Raw genomic sequence first — 13,027 nt, 5'->3', positions numbered from 1 at the left:
TCTCTGTGTGCCAGCCGTCCTGTGTTTGCCTTTCCCTGGGTGGACTCCAGGCGTAGAACTTGGGTTGGGGGTGGGTGGGGCGTGTGATCAGTGCGTGTCTGTGTTTATAACAAACGGATAAGCTTTCTTCTCTTGTCGTTTTGTCCTATCTCAGACACCATTTCCTAGTTGAAGGTCACACAAAGATTTATGCTTTGTTTTATGTCAAACACGTTCTACTTCCTGTTCTTAAATCTAGGTCTATTTTGAGTTGACTGTGTGTGGTGTGAGGTAAGGGTCTGTGTTAGACTGCGCTGACCAGAGAAGCAAAGCCAGCACAGTCCAATCAAGTTCATCGGTCTGAGAGTAGCCCCCAAGTCCCTCTTCAGACTCACGGAGCCACATGTGGTGGTGCAGGATGCAGGGAGATCACAGGCCGGTCAGTGGGAGCACCCTGCCCTTCAAGGTCAGTGTCAACACCGCAGGCTACGGAAGCTCCAGGGGTCGGCACCCCACATGGGGCCATCCTGGAGGTAGACAGAGTCCTGGAGAGGAGAAAGGTGAAGGGGCAAAGAGAGATCATCTCTTTTCACCTTGCTGCTATGCAAAAGGCTTGTGACATCACCGAGGTGTCATCAGGCTGCAACTTGATTGGCAGGTTTAACTGCCCTTCGAGGGATTGTTCACTAACATCACCATGCCTGGCTCCTGCAGGCTTGGGTGTCCTGTGGCGGGAGACTTCTCCCGCGCTGAGTTCCTGAATGTCACATTCCCGGTGGTAATATGCCAAGAAGGTGAGTGTTCCACCTGTCTGAAGTGTGGCGTTCTGAGACCCCATTCCCTTACCACATTGTGCCGCTCCACCATTCTCTTTCCAAAGCGCCTCAGGGCCCCACAGCAGTAACTCCCACCCCCTCCTCCTTCTCCTCCTCCTCCTCGCAGCCTCGGTCACCACCCAGAACTGGGCTCCCTGGACACTGGATGTCAACGTGCCCTCTCTTGGCTCACCCTGCCGCACAGTCTATCTGAGTACCAGGGCCGCATCCCTCTGTGCCCGACCAGAGCTCCTCAGTGCGCAGGGACCGGATGCTCCCGTCTGTGATGGGCACTGGGCTGTGTGCTCCTCTTAGTGACTGTGGGTGAAGACATTACGAGCCCAGGAGTGGACCTGCTCCGGGCCTGGTTAAGCTCTTCAGGAACCTTTACTCTTTCCCATAGTAGTCTGAGCCTTTTCTTTGTCAATACTGGCTAAGACTTTAGGTTTTAAACGTGTTTTCATTTGTCTTGGTCACGCATTTTCCTAGTTGTTGGCTTGGGATCGGGCTTTGAGTTTTGCGAGCGCTGTGGCATCTTGCAGTTCTCCCGTGAATCCTTCGGGCTGGGTCACGGCAGCAGCTGGTGCTGTGGGGCTTGTTCTGTGATTCGGCCTTTCTTGCTGGTGTGTTCTTTTAAGAACTCTTTCTTGTGGGTGAGTTTATAGAGAAGAAGGGTCCCTGACCCTGATTGCAGCACCCTGTGCTGTCAAGACCCTCCTCCCATCCCCCTGGCGTTGCCCCACCCCCACCCCCCACCCCTGCCTTCTTGCTGAGCCTGGTCCTCAGGCATGGGCTGCCCTTCAAATCCACATGACCTGTGGTCCTGATGAGTGGGTGCTGCCTGGCATTTCTGCCTCCACGCCCGCCCCACCGGCCTTTGAGCCCATTCCAACTTGCAGGGGCCCTGTGGGGCCGGGGCTCCTCCCTGGGGTTGCAGAAGCTGTGACTTTACAGGAGCAGACACCCTCATCTTGGACCTCAGAGCCGCTGGTGGGCTTGACCTGCTGATCTTGTAGTCAGCAGCTCGAGATGTAACCCAGTGCACCCCCAGACCAGGTCACTGGATAGGCCTGTTTGCTGTTGGCTGAGATTGGGGTCCAGGCTCGAAGGGTGTCTAAGAAGGGTGTCTTGGCTACAGCAGTGTCTATCTGACCAGTAAGTCTGGTCTTTTTTGTAATTTTGAGTTTTGCTCCACGTTTTTCTGAAAGACTGTCCAGGTTCCAAGGCCCCCTGTCTGGAGGCTTTCGGGCATCCGTCCCCCTTTGTTGGAGGTGGCCCCCTGGCAGCTTAGTGGGGTGCTGGAGAGACAGTGGACAGAGTGGAACTGCTCCCTGGGGCTTCTGAATTTGACTCCTTATAGGTGCACGAGGAGGGAGGGTGACCCCTGGGAGACCCCAGATGGTCATAGTCCTCCTCCCATAGATATCCCCCTGAACCTGGGCGTGGTGTGGGGGCCCCCAGTGGGACAGGTGCTAGGCCCGCAGGTTGGACTGCAGCCAAGGAGGACCCGTGGCCGGCTGGGCTGATGGCACTCGCCCTTCATTCTCTTTGGTCATGACTGCTCTCTGGGGCAGTTTTAGGACCACGGAGCAGTTAAGCAGGAAATCAATCGACTAGCGCATCACACCCTCCCTCCTGTTTGGGCATCTGTGGCCCTGGGCCAGGCGGCTACATTGTTAGTTTATCTTCATGAATGTCCTTAACCTTCTTTGCAAAGATTTCCCTCCACCTGGGCTGCCATCTCACTCTCCTGACAGTCTCCAGACGGCCTCCCATTTTTCCCTCCGCAGACTGCACTTCGGGTGTGTCCAAAGCCAGGCCCCAGGCCACCCAGGGCAGGCTGCCTCCAGCAGCGTCCGTCCGTCCGCAGCCGTGGGAGTTTAGGCTCTGAGTCCATTGTGAGCGTGTTTTTGTGAAATTGCCGCCGCCCTGGCTCTTTCTCTGTATGCGGCCTGGGAGCCTTAGATGAGGAGAAGGGTAAACTGCGGGGTGGGGGTGGGGTGAATGCGTCACTGATGATCTGAAATGCAAACCCCCACCTAGCTGCAATGACAAGTAGTTCTTTTTTAAAAGACTGTGGGAAATGGAATGAAGAGATGGGGGAGGTGCCCACACACGTGTTGAAGCCCCCGCTTTTGCATCTGAGAGTAAGTCAGAAAGCATTGCCACAAAACCGGGGAGAACATACTGAACAAAATGCCCATGCTGCACCCATCCCTCAATGTGCCGGCCCGTGTCCAGGCAGCAGGCTGGGCATCTTCAGGGCACTCAGACAGTGCTGCTTGTCCATGTCTGTGGGGCCTGGTCTCCCAAGGAGACCTCCAGGAGAGGCCCTGGCTGCCCAGCTAGTGGGCAGTGTGCCGTCCTGATGGGCCAGTTGCTTGGGGAAAGCTCCCTGACCTCTTTCTCACTGGCGCACGTTTCCACTCGCTGACCATGGCCTCATAGCAAGGCCCCTGCGAGTGCCAGTAACCTGTGCCCTGCGAGACAGCAGCGAGGACGGCCCTTGGCCCTGGGGTCCCAGCACACAGTCACTGGCACTTCCTGGGCTGACCCTGGCTAGCCCGGTCAGCCCCTCAGAAACCACTGTTTAGATTGGACCTTTATCTGAGCATAAAGACGGAGATTGGCCCAGGACTCTGAGAACTTGTCTGCAGCCTCTGCTGATGGCAGACATGCATGGGCACACGTGCTCACTTGTCTCAGCATCATAGCCCGGTGGGCCTGTCCACATGCTCCTACGCTCCCCGCCCCCCCACCGGCTGCCACGTGATGCACTCCCGCTGCCCTGTGCCCAGGGAAGCCCCAGCACCATGTGGTGGCAGGCCAGCCGTCTGCATCCTTCCTCCGCAGCAGCGCGGCCTCAACTTCCTGTGTCCGCTCCGCAGTGCCCTCAACTGGGGCCCTCAGGCGGAGCTGGATTCATCTACACAGCAGACCCGCCGCTGACTTCTTGCCCAGGAGGGAGTGTGGGGACCCTCTCTGTTTGGTTTCTGCCCCTCGTCGTCATGCAAATACCGTGTGTTGTGTAAGGTGTTTGTCTGAATATTTGCTCTTGGGGCACAGATGTAAATTTTCTTCTTCGTTTCAAATCCCATGGTCCATTGCCGTTGGCGTTTGCACCCCACCCGTCGCCATCCTGAACCGATGCTATCAGTGCTCAGCAGTCGGATCCGGGAATGTTTGGCCAGCGCTTTGGGGCTCTGCCTGCTTGGGAGAGAGGACCTCTCTCCCCGCGGGGCGGATGGCTGGATGGGTCCTGGGCGCCTCCCTCTTCCTCCTCCCCTCCCCGGCGGGGCACACTGGAGCCTCAGGCACAGCTGCCAGCCTGTCGGGGCAGAGAGGGCAGCTGGTATCCTTAGTGGGCTCTTGCTACAGCGTTTATTTGTACTTAACAGGAGGTTGGCAGGACTTTGTAAAGTGTTTAGGGAGGTCCTGCATGCCCACCACCCCATTTTCCCAGGGATAATATCTTGTCTAATCAAAACCAGTGAGTTGCACCTATACAACCCACAGAACGTTTTCGAGTTCACTAGTTTACTCATATTCGTGTGTGTGTGCGTGTGTGTGTGCCGGGGGGTGTAATGTGTGCATGTATGTGTGTGCATTGGGGTGTGTGGTGTGAGTTCATGTAGCATGTGTAGTTGTGGGGTATGTATTGTGTATGCATGTTGGCCTGTATAGCGTGTGTGCAAGTATGTGTGTAGGAAGGGTATGAGTGCATGAAATGTGTGTACATGTATGTGCACGCATGTGTGAATGGTGTATAGTGTGCAGGTGTGTACATGTATGTGTGTGTGCCTGAATGCATGGTGGGTAGGTGTGAATGTGTACGGAATGTGTGTATATGTATCGTGTGTACCTGCACATGTGTACATGGTAGGTGGGTATGAGTGTGTGAAAGTACATGTGTGTGTCAGTGGTGTGTAGTGTGCATGTGTGTTCATGTATGATGTGTGCATGTGTTCACATGGCAGGCAGGTGTAAGTGTGTACACGTGGTGTGTAGTGTGTATGTGTGTGTTCATGCATGATATGTGTGCATGTGTTCACATGGCAGGCGAATGTGAGTGAGAACGCATTATATGTAGTGTGCGTGTGTGTTCATGTATGGTATGTTGTGTGTACTTGGTGGGTGGGCATGAGTGTGTCTGTGTGTACACCCCTGTGGTTTTATCAAACGTGGAACCTTGTGGAGCCACCACTACAATTAGATGCAGCACTGTCTGTCCATGGGGTCCACTGAAGGACCTCAGTGCCCCTCTGCGCAGGGCCCTGTGGTGAGTTGTCTGTGAAGGAGTGAACGCCCTGCGTGGGCTTGCTGTTCTGCTTGCGTGGTCAGTGCTGTCCCTGTAATAAGAATCTGCCAGATGCCGTCCCGAGTGGCCATCCTCGTCCTCCGGCTGCTGTGGGATGATCTCTGTACCTCTGGCCGCCATGGGCTGGCACCCTGAGAAACGGGCATGTAGACCCCTAGCCTTCCTACTTGAGCAGCTAGGCCTCCAGGCCCCGGAGGATTTCCTGGCTGGGCTGGGTGCTGCGGCTGTGGCTAGGGTGTCCTGTTTGTGTGCTGGACTCAGCAGCTGTCCCCACCCCCATCGTGAGCACACTCAGCTCAGAGCACAGCTCTGGGAGAGCCTGCTGTCCAGACCCAGCGGGAGCCGGGCGCCTAGCTTCCCTGGGCCTGTGCAGATCTGACACTCCGGGGTCAGGGCCCAGTGAAACAGGATCTGCTACCCCCCCCACCCCCCCACTATGTACCCCCTAGCTGGGTCAAGGCCTGCGGCTCTGGTCAGCCAGGAAGGCATCCGGGCCTGCCTCCGGGGGGCAGACAGAAAATCACTCAGCAAATGTGATTTTAAAACCGGCGTGATAATCTATCCTGAGTAACGCATGATCAATGCAAAAAACATTAGCCATCGCAGAAAAGTACAGGAGCAAAACCAGCCACGCCGGCCCTGCCCCCCGGGTGGGCGGGAACTCTCAGAGCTGTTCCCCTCCCTCTGCTGTGAGCCCACTCCCAGACCAGATGGATCCCCGGGAGCCCTATGGGGCGTGTGGAGGCCCCGAGGCCGGGAGTCGTCACAGAGGGCCTTAGCCACAGCTTTCTCCTGCAGAACACCTGGTGGCTTTGCACCTCCGACTGGACTGGCTCCTTGGCATTTCCCCAGGTGGGGCCTGTGCTGTACGGGGTCTCGCAGCATGAGGAGAGAAATCGGTGGCGCCAGTGCTTGGGGTGGCTGTCTCCCCCATGTGGACCTGTCAGCGCTCCCCTCCAGGGATCATGTGTTGTAAGAAGCCAGTCTGGCTGCCTGTATGGGTTGTGGTGCTTGAAGCTAGGCCAATTCTGTTTCTTTTGTTTTAGTTCTGCCTGAACGCCTTCGACTGCAAACCCCAAAGTCAGCTGTTTGAACCCACCAGCCACTCCTTGGGAGAAAGCTGAGGAGGGTTGCTCCTGCCGAGATTTATCGCCTGAGAAGCCCCATGGGGGCTGTTCTACTCTGTCCTGTAGGTCACTCAGAGAGGCCCCTGGATTGCAGTGGGTTGGGATCTACTTTACTGCTACTAAGCGGTCTCCCTCCAGCCCCGCCACTTGCCTTGCATTTATACGCCAGCCTTTTCCCAAAGCTAGCTTCAGTCAAGGTCCCTGGAAGCAGGCAGTCCTAGATGCAAGGAGCACTGTGGGGCAGGGATACTCTGGGGGAATCAAGGCAAGACTTGGTCCTGGAGTCCAGGGGCCCCCAGCAAGATCCTCGCCCTCCTCCGGGCACATCAAAACCTTCGGACCCCCTGAGGCAAGTGTCATGCTCTCTGTGCTTGTAAAGTCCCACACGAGTGTCCAAAGTCGGCCCCAAGGGGCCGGTCCACTGAACACCTGCCTTCAGCCTGGGGGTGGGCAGAGGGGGTCTGGCCTGAGGGGCCCAGCACTGGGAAGGGAAGGTAGGCAGGCACCGTCCCAGGGCTGAGCTGGTTTCACGGTGGGAGTGGGGGAAGGAGGGGGGGTAATTGTATTTGGTGGCCAGAGGGTCCTGCACCCCTCAGTCCACCCCACTGGTTCCTGGGCTGCTGGCCACAGGAGAGCCCACTGTGACATCACCGCATGGTGCTGTCAAGGCCCTCAGTGTGGCCCTGCCCCAACGCTCACCCCTCAGCAGCCCGATGCCCGAGGGATGTCCAGCTCAGGTGTGGACTGTGTGCCACTGGTGCCCCCTCTGCCTGCTGCCTCCTCGCAGCCACATGAGCCCTTTGGCCACGAAGCCATGATGTTCAGCTGGTTGAGGTGCGCCTCCCGCAGCCCCTTGAGGTCCCCAGGGTCACCATTCAGCAGTGAGGTGGACGTGTGCTCCTGTTGCCAGGGGACAGGCTGCCTTGGGGCCTCTTATACTTGCCCCCTGCAGGCCCCACCCCCAGCAGAGCTGCCTCCCCCAGACCTCCTTTCCGTGAGCCGGCCCCTGCGGGCAGTGTACTCCGCCGGCAGCGTGTGGGGGGCTCGGGCTGGCCGCCTGCCCTTGCTCTTGCGGCTGCTCGCCCACATAGAGGAACACAAAGGAGCCGGGCAGCCGCCGCGCAGGCCCCGCCACGTGCCACAGGCGGTTTCTCCGTGATCTGAAGGATGTCACCTCTCTGCAGTTTCAGATGGTCGTGGTCATAGGGACTTGGGGTAAAGTCCGCGTGGACTCATGCACAGCCACAGTGGGCCTGGTGTGTTGAGGGGCAGGTGCTTCCCCCTGAAGTGAGGGCTGCAGAGCTCGCTGCCCGTGGATGGCCCGTGGCTCAGTGCTGGTGAATCTCGCTCCTCCTGCCCAGGGAAGGTCCACGCCATCCTCTCGGGCCTGGAGATGTCGGGGTGTCTGAGGCCGCTTCCAGAGGGTCTCCCATCTGCCCTGACAGGGCCTTCACTGTCATTTGTCCATCTTCCTATTCAGGGTTCTCCAAATCACTGCCCTCCAATCCCCCCAGCTTTCTGCTACTCTTCCCAGCGTCCTCTGGGAAGGAACACCGGAGTCATCTTCTGGAAGGTGCTCACCGCAGGAGAGCTGGGTTGGGTTTGGCAAGCCCTTGAGCTGCCGAGCACTGGCGTGAGAGTGCTCTCCCCTGCGCAGGCACCTTCTCACGGGTGCTGCAGGGCTGGCGGCACAACATGGGTCTCTGCCCCGGCAGACCTGGCCCCTTGCCAGTGCCACTTCAGGTGTCAGCAGGGCCACCCAGGTGGGCAGGTTTCAGCGAAGCTTCCAGGCGTAGGGGAGGAAGAAAGGCCTGGAGGCGACTCCTGAGGGTCGGCCTGTGGGGACCTCGCGGTTCCAGCAGGGCTTGTCTGGTGTCGAGGCGGCACACGAGCCCGTGTGAGAAGGGACCCCGGCAGACCAGCGGTCAGCTGGAGGCACATTGCTGTCTGAGCTGACACCCTGGCTCCTCCCAGCATCAGAACCATGGTCACGCCCTTGCCAGTTTGAAGGTGTGCTCCGCACACGAAAGGCCCTCATCTTCCCATGTTTGTCCACTTGGGTGGTGCCCTGTACTTTGCCACACCCATGCCCCGCCCAAGCCTCGCCCTCAGGTGGCTCCCCCCAGCAGCTCCAGGCTCTGCACAGAAGCCCGGCCCTGCTCTGTGCCCCTCCGGTCAGTATAGGCAGGTGTGGGGACATGATGTGAGATGGACACTGGGGATCTCCAGGGTCTCCCAGGGTGTTAAGTGGGACTCTAAGGACGGCCAGTCTCGTGCCCCTCAGACAGGAACCCGCCGTCGGTGGAGGGCTCAGGTGCAGCCTGGGCTTTCAGGTGCCCCCAGCCCTGAGCCTTTAAGGCATTTTGAAGTGGCAGACACGTGCGCATCGGGAAGCTGAGTGCATGTATGTGCGGACCTTCTTTCTAGAGTGGCTCTTCCTCCTGCTGCACACGTGGGAGTGCCTGGAAGGCTCAAAGCAACAAGTGTGGAATACGCGAGAAGGCCACGCACAGTAGGTGGACACAGCCCAGGGGCTGGTGTCCTGACAGCCGCATGACCATGAGAGATGACCATAGACACCTGCCTTTGTGTGGCTGAGCTCTGGCCTAAAGCCAAGAGCCACCGTCCTAAGAGTGGGGACTGGCGCAGTGACATTGCTGGGAAGCTGGGGTTGGCGGGACACCAGCCTTTCACAAAACTGGAACTCCTGACCCACAGACTGCGTGCCAGGTGCAGACGGGCACCACACAGGCGGCCCCTTTCATTGGGGCACTGCACACACACGTGTTGGGAGCAGGAGGCTCACGGACTCCTGCAGAACAGGGTCCCAAGCACTGTGCTGCCCAGCAGCGGGCAGCTCTCTGCAGCAGGGCGATCACAAAGGGCGCGGGGGCAGAGTGATAGCTCATCTCAAAGCCTAGGTTCTGGGAGCGTTCAAGGAGAGACTCGCCCCTCCAAGCAAAGTCCTCACGCTGAAGTACGACAGGTAAAAGTACAGCCATGGGAATGCACAGCTAAGCACACACGTTGACCAGCAGGATCGATGTGGCTGAAGGGAGAAATGGAAGAATTAGATTCAGGGGCACCACCACTTTAGGGTCCCATGCGCTCGATCTAGGGGAGAGAGCGGCAAGTTCTCCCAGTTCATCCTGAACAGGCCGGGGGCCACATCCAGGCTGGCCTGTGCATCTGGCCCTGAGGGGCTATGGGGGGCTGGACCTGACCTCCGGAAGGTGGGGAAGATGGAGCCCTGCAGTTGGCGAGGCGGTCCCCAATGGCTGGCACCCTCAGTGCGCCTGGAAAGCTCTGGTTCAGACTCGTGCCTGAGAAACAGCTCTGAGTAGTAAAAAGGAAACCCCCTCCGGCCCCCTGCCTTTCCGTGGCCACTTCTCTCCTCCTCGGTGCTCCCTCCACCTTTCAGCCTGGATCTGAGCGGAGAGGGCCGCTGTGGATACCATTCTTGGTTTCGATTTTCAAAGCAATTCTGGTTTTGTCTCTTTCTCAGAGTAAACCAGACCCATGGTGGGAGCTCGGGGGAGGGCCAGCTGTTGGTACACTTTAAGCACACCTGCCGGTTTCCCAGACAGCTCTCCCACGGTGATTTACGGAGTGATGCCAACACGCTGACCCTGTTGCCCAAGTCCCCCTGAGTCCCCGGCTGTCCGGGCGTCTCTGAGCTCCAATGCCCTTCCTCGGGCCCAGCGCTGCCCTGCAGCCAGTCCAGCGGCAGGATGTCGTCACAGGCCGTGGCTGCGTGGCGGGGAGTCCCATGGTGGCAAAAAACGGTGGCCTCGCTTGGCTGCTGAGGACAGGCTGGAGGGTCTCGTCCGCCCACCGGTGCCGCGTGAACAAGGCCTGGCAGCCACGCTCTGAGGTCCCAGTGAGTTCTGCCAACACACAGGCCCTGGAGCTGGGCACCAAGGAAGGCAGACCAGGACCCTGGCCCACCTCTCTCTCAGCAGTCTAGGAGGGTGCCCTGCAGCCCGTCTTGAAATGATCAGTTGTGACAGAGATTGGATATTTAAGCTCAGCTGACATTGGCTTGGGGGGAGTGGGGCGAGTCGAGGGGGGTGCCGGGCCAGCTCCTGCTTTCACCTCCTCCTCGTGGCTCGTCCCCTGTGGCCTGGTGACAGGGCTGGGTATATGATCCCTTGTTTGGCCTGGTGATTGTGGTCCTGACCAGCAAGGCGAGGCGGCTCCCAGCATCCGCGGCTGGACCATGCTGGTCTCCACCTGCCGTTGGCCCTGAGGACGGTGCCAGTGAGTGCAGGGTGCAGTGGCTGGCCGCGTTTATTTCGTTAGAGCAATGACAACATCTGCCGACATCTGTCCATCGGGCACATCGTCCGTCCCCTGGCTGCTCGCGCCACCCCCACCCAAGGCTTGTCCAGTATGGAGCCCAGACCCCGCCCGGTGGGCAGCCCCCGTGGCGTGCTGTGGCGTCTGGTCAGTGTGGTCTGGCTGCGGCCTGCAGTTTCCCAGGCAGAGCGGCCCCAGCTGGAAAAACAGAGCTGCTTTGAAGGCGCCTTTCCCAGGCACCGGCCACCCCCCACTGGGAGTGCACAAACAGTGTCCAGTTTGGACTGGCTACTCAGCTGGTCCCTGTAGCGACAGACACACCAGCGGCCTGCTTGTCTCCTCTCAGGAGGACACGCCTACTAACTGGGGAGGACCTCTCTTTTGCCCAAATATACACATGACAGTAGCCGGGGAGGCGGGGGACCCGTGTCTGAGTCCAGGACCTGTCACAAGGCATGCTCACCGTGAGCGGGGTCCTGGGGGCAGTGGGAACAGCTGTGTGAGGGCAGGTGGACCTCTCGTGTTGGGCACACACTGCCCGTGAGGCGGCTGTTCTCAGCGGGCCTCCCTGGCACAGGCGCGGGCAGCACCGCTGTCCTGGAGTGGCTCCTTGTGGAGCTTCGGAAGTCCATGCAAAGAACGCGGTGACGCTGGCCAAGCACAGAAGGTCGGTCCATGGTGTGAGGCACCGCTGCGCAGAGCCATGCTCTCTGAAGGGACCCGCGCCGTGGGGCAGGAGGCTTCGCTAGCCCATCACCTAGTCCACCTTGGAAGGTTTCTGTCCCCTGCACGCGCCGACCCTTGTTTGCCCCTTGTGTCCATGTGCTGCCGCCGCTGCCTGGGAACCCACCCACCTGGCGCTTGATGTCAGTGCTTCTGGAAACAGGGCGTATGAGTGTGGGTGTGAGCATGTACATGTGCCTGTGTAAATGGACATGGTGTGTTCGTGTGTGAGGGGACATGTGTACGTGTGTGTGCATGTTTGGTGTGAGTATGTGCCCATGTATGTGGATATGGTGTGTGTGAGTGAGTGGGCATGTGTGTGCATGTATACATATATGATGTGGGCATATGCATGTGGCTGTGTGTGAGTGATGCATGTGCGTCACCTGAGTGGGCATGTGTGTATGTGTATGTATGATCCTGGCATGCATGTACACGTGTGTGTCTGTGGCATGTGTATGAATAGGCAGGGTTGTGCTGCTTGTTTGGAGGGTTGAGGGCGAAGCTTGGACCACCTGCCTGGCAGCTAGAACCCAGTGGGCAGGTGCCCTCGGGCATGCCTGGCTCTGGTACTCAGCTAACCATTCGGCTCCCCCGTGCCAGACCCCCATCTGGAAGGTCCATGTCCCCCACCCCAACATGGTGTCCTCAGTGAGGGAGATGGGCATCCGGCCACCCTCTGGGAATGTGCAGATGTGGGGCTGCCCGGAAGCAGGTGGCCTGGTGCTCAGTGAAGTGACCCTTCCATGCCTTCTGCTTGTGGGTCACTCTGGGCCCAAGTCAGACCAGGAGGCCTGGCCTGGCCGGTTGACCAGGACTGCTGAGATCCGGTGGCCTCTGAACTGTGTACATTGCCCTGTGACACACCTGTGATGGTCACAGCCTCTGGCCACGCCCAGACCCAGTGGCACCGAGCCGGTCCAACTTGTCACAACCTTCCACGGCCCCGCTGTGAATGACAGGAGCAGAGAGCCCTGTGTCCCACTCACAGACGACGTGGGGAAGCTCTCGCACATCTGCTGACGCCTGTGCTGGCTCCCAGGGAGCAGCGTGGAACTAGCTGTTTCTTATCCTCAGCCTCTCCTGCTGGTTTAACTCAGCCCCTCACAGCCGCCCGGCTCGCCCGCTTCCTGGGCCATGGGAGCCCCGTGGGGCGCTCTTAGCCGTGTTCCACTCTTGTCTCCAAGCCTTGGGCTCCTGGTGGCCCCTGACTGCCCCACAGCCTGGCTCACGCAGTGACCTATAGGGTGGGGAGAGCTGGGCTAACGGAAACAACAAGGTCATTAGGACGCCTTGATCTTATCTTGGTGCGCCTGCCCAGAGGAGTGCCAGGAGTCCCTACTCTCCACGCTGGAGGAGCGCTGCCCGCTGGAGCAGGCTGCCCCAGCTCTGCCTTCGCTGCCTCATGCCCGTGAGCCCACGGACATCAGCATCAAAGGAGACTGGAGACGCCTGGTGCCCTTACGGCCCTGTGTGAGCTGAGTCCCCCATCTCCCACCAGCCCTGTACGTGAGCACCGTCTCTCACGAACCCAGAGCTGCTCCCCTACGGGGCGGGTGCTCGGTGACTCAATGGGGGCTAGGTCCCGGGTGGAGGCTGCCTAGAGGTGGGAGAGGCTTGCCCTCTAGGGGCTGTGGTTGGGGCCCCGTTGGACCCAGGGCCTCTCACAGAGCTGTGTGTGTGTGTGTGTGTGTGTGTGTGTACGTACGCAAGTGGGTCTATCCTGACTGATGGGGGGCCCGTGTGTGTGTGTGTGTGTGTGTGTG

The sequence above is a fragment of the Echinops telfairi genome, unplaced genomic scaffold (assembly GCF_000313985.2).
Source record: "Echinops telfairi isolate 266 unplaced genomic scaffold, ASM31398v2 ScPeMD7_5;HRSCAF=22, whole genome shotgun sequence".
In the NCBI taxonomy this organism is placed as follows: Eukaryota; Metazoa; Chordata; class Mammalia; order Afrosoricida; family Tenrecidae; genus Echinops; species Echinops telfairi.
The sequence above is the reverse complement of the archived record's forward strand: the minus strand, read 5'-3'. Positions refer to the sequence as shown.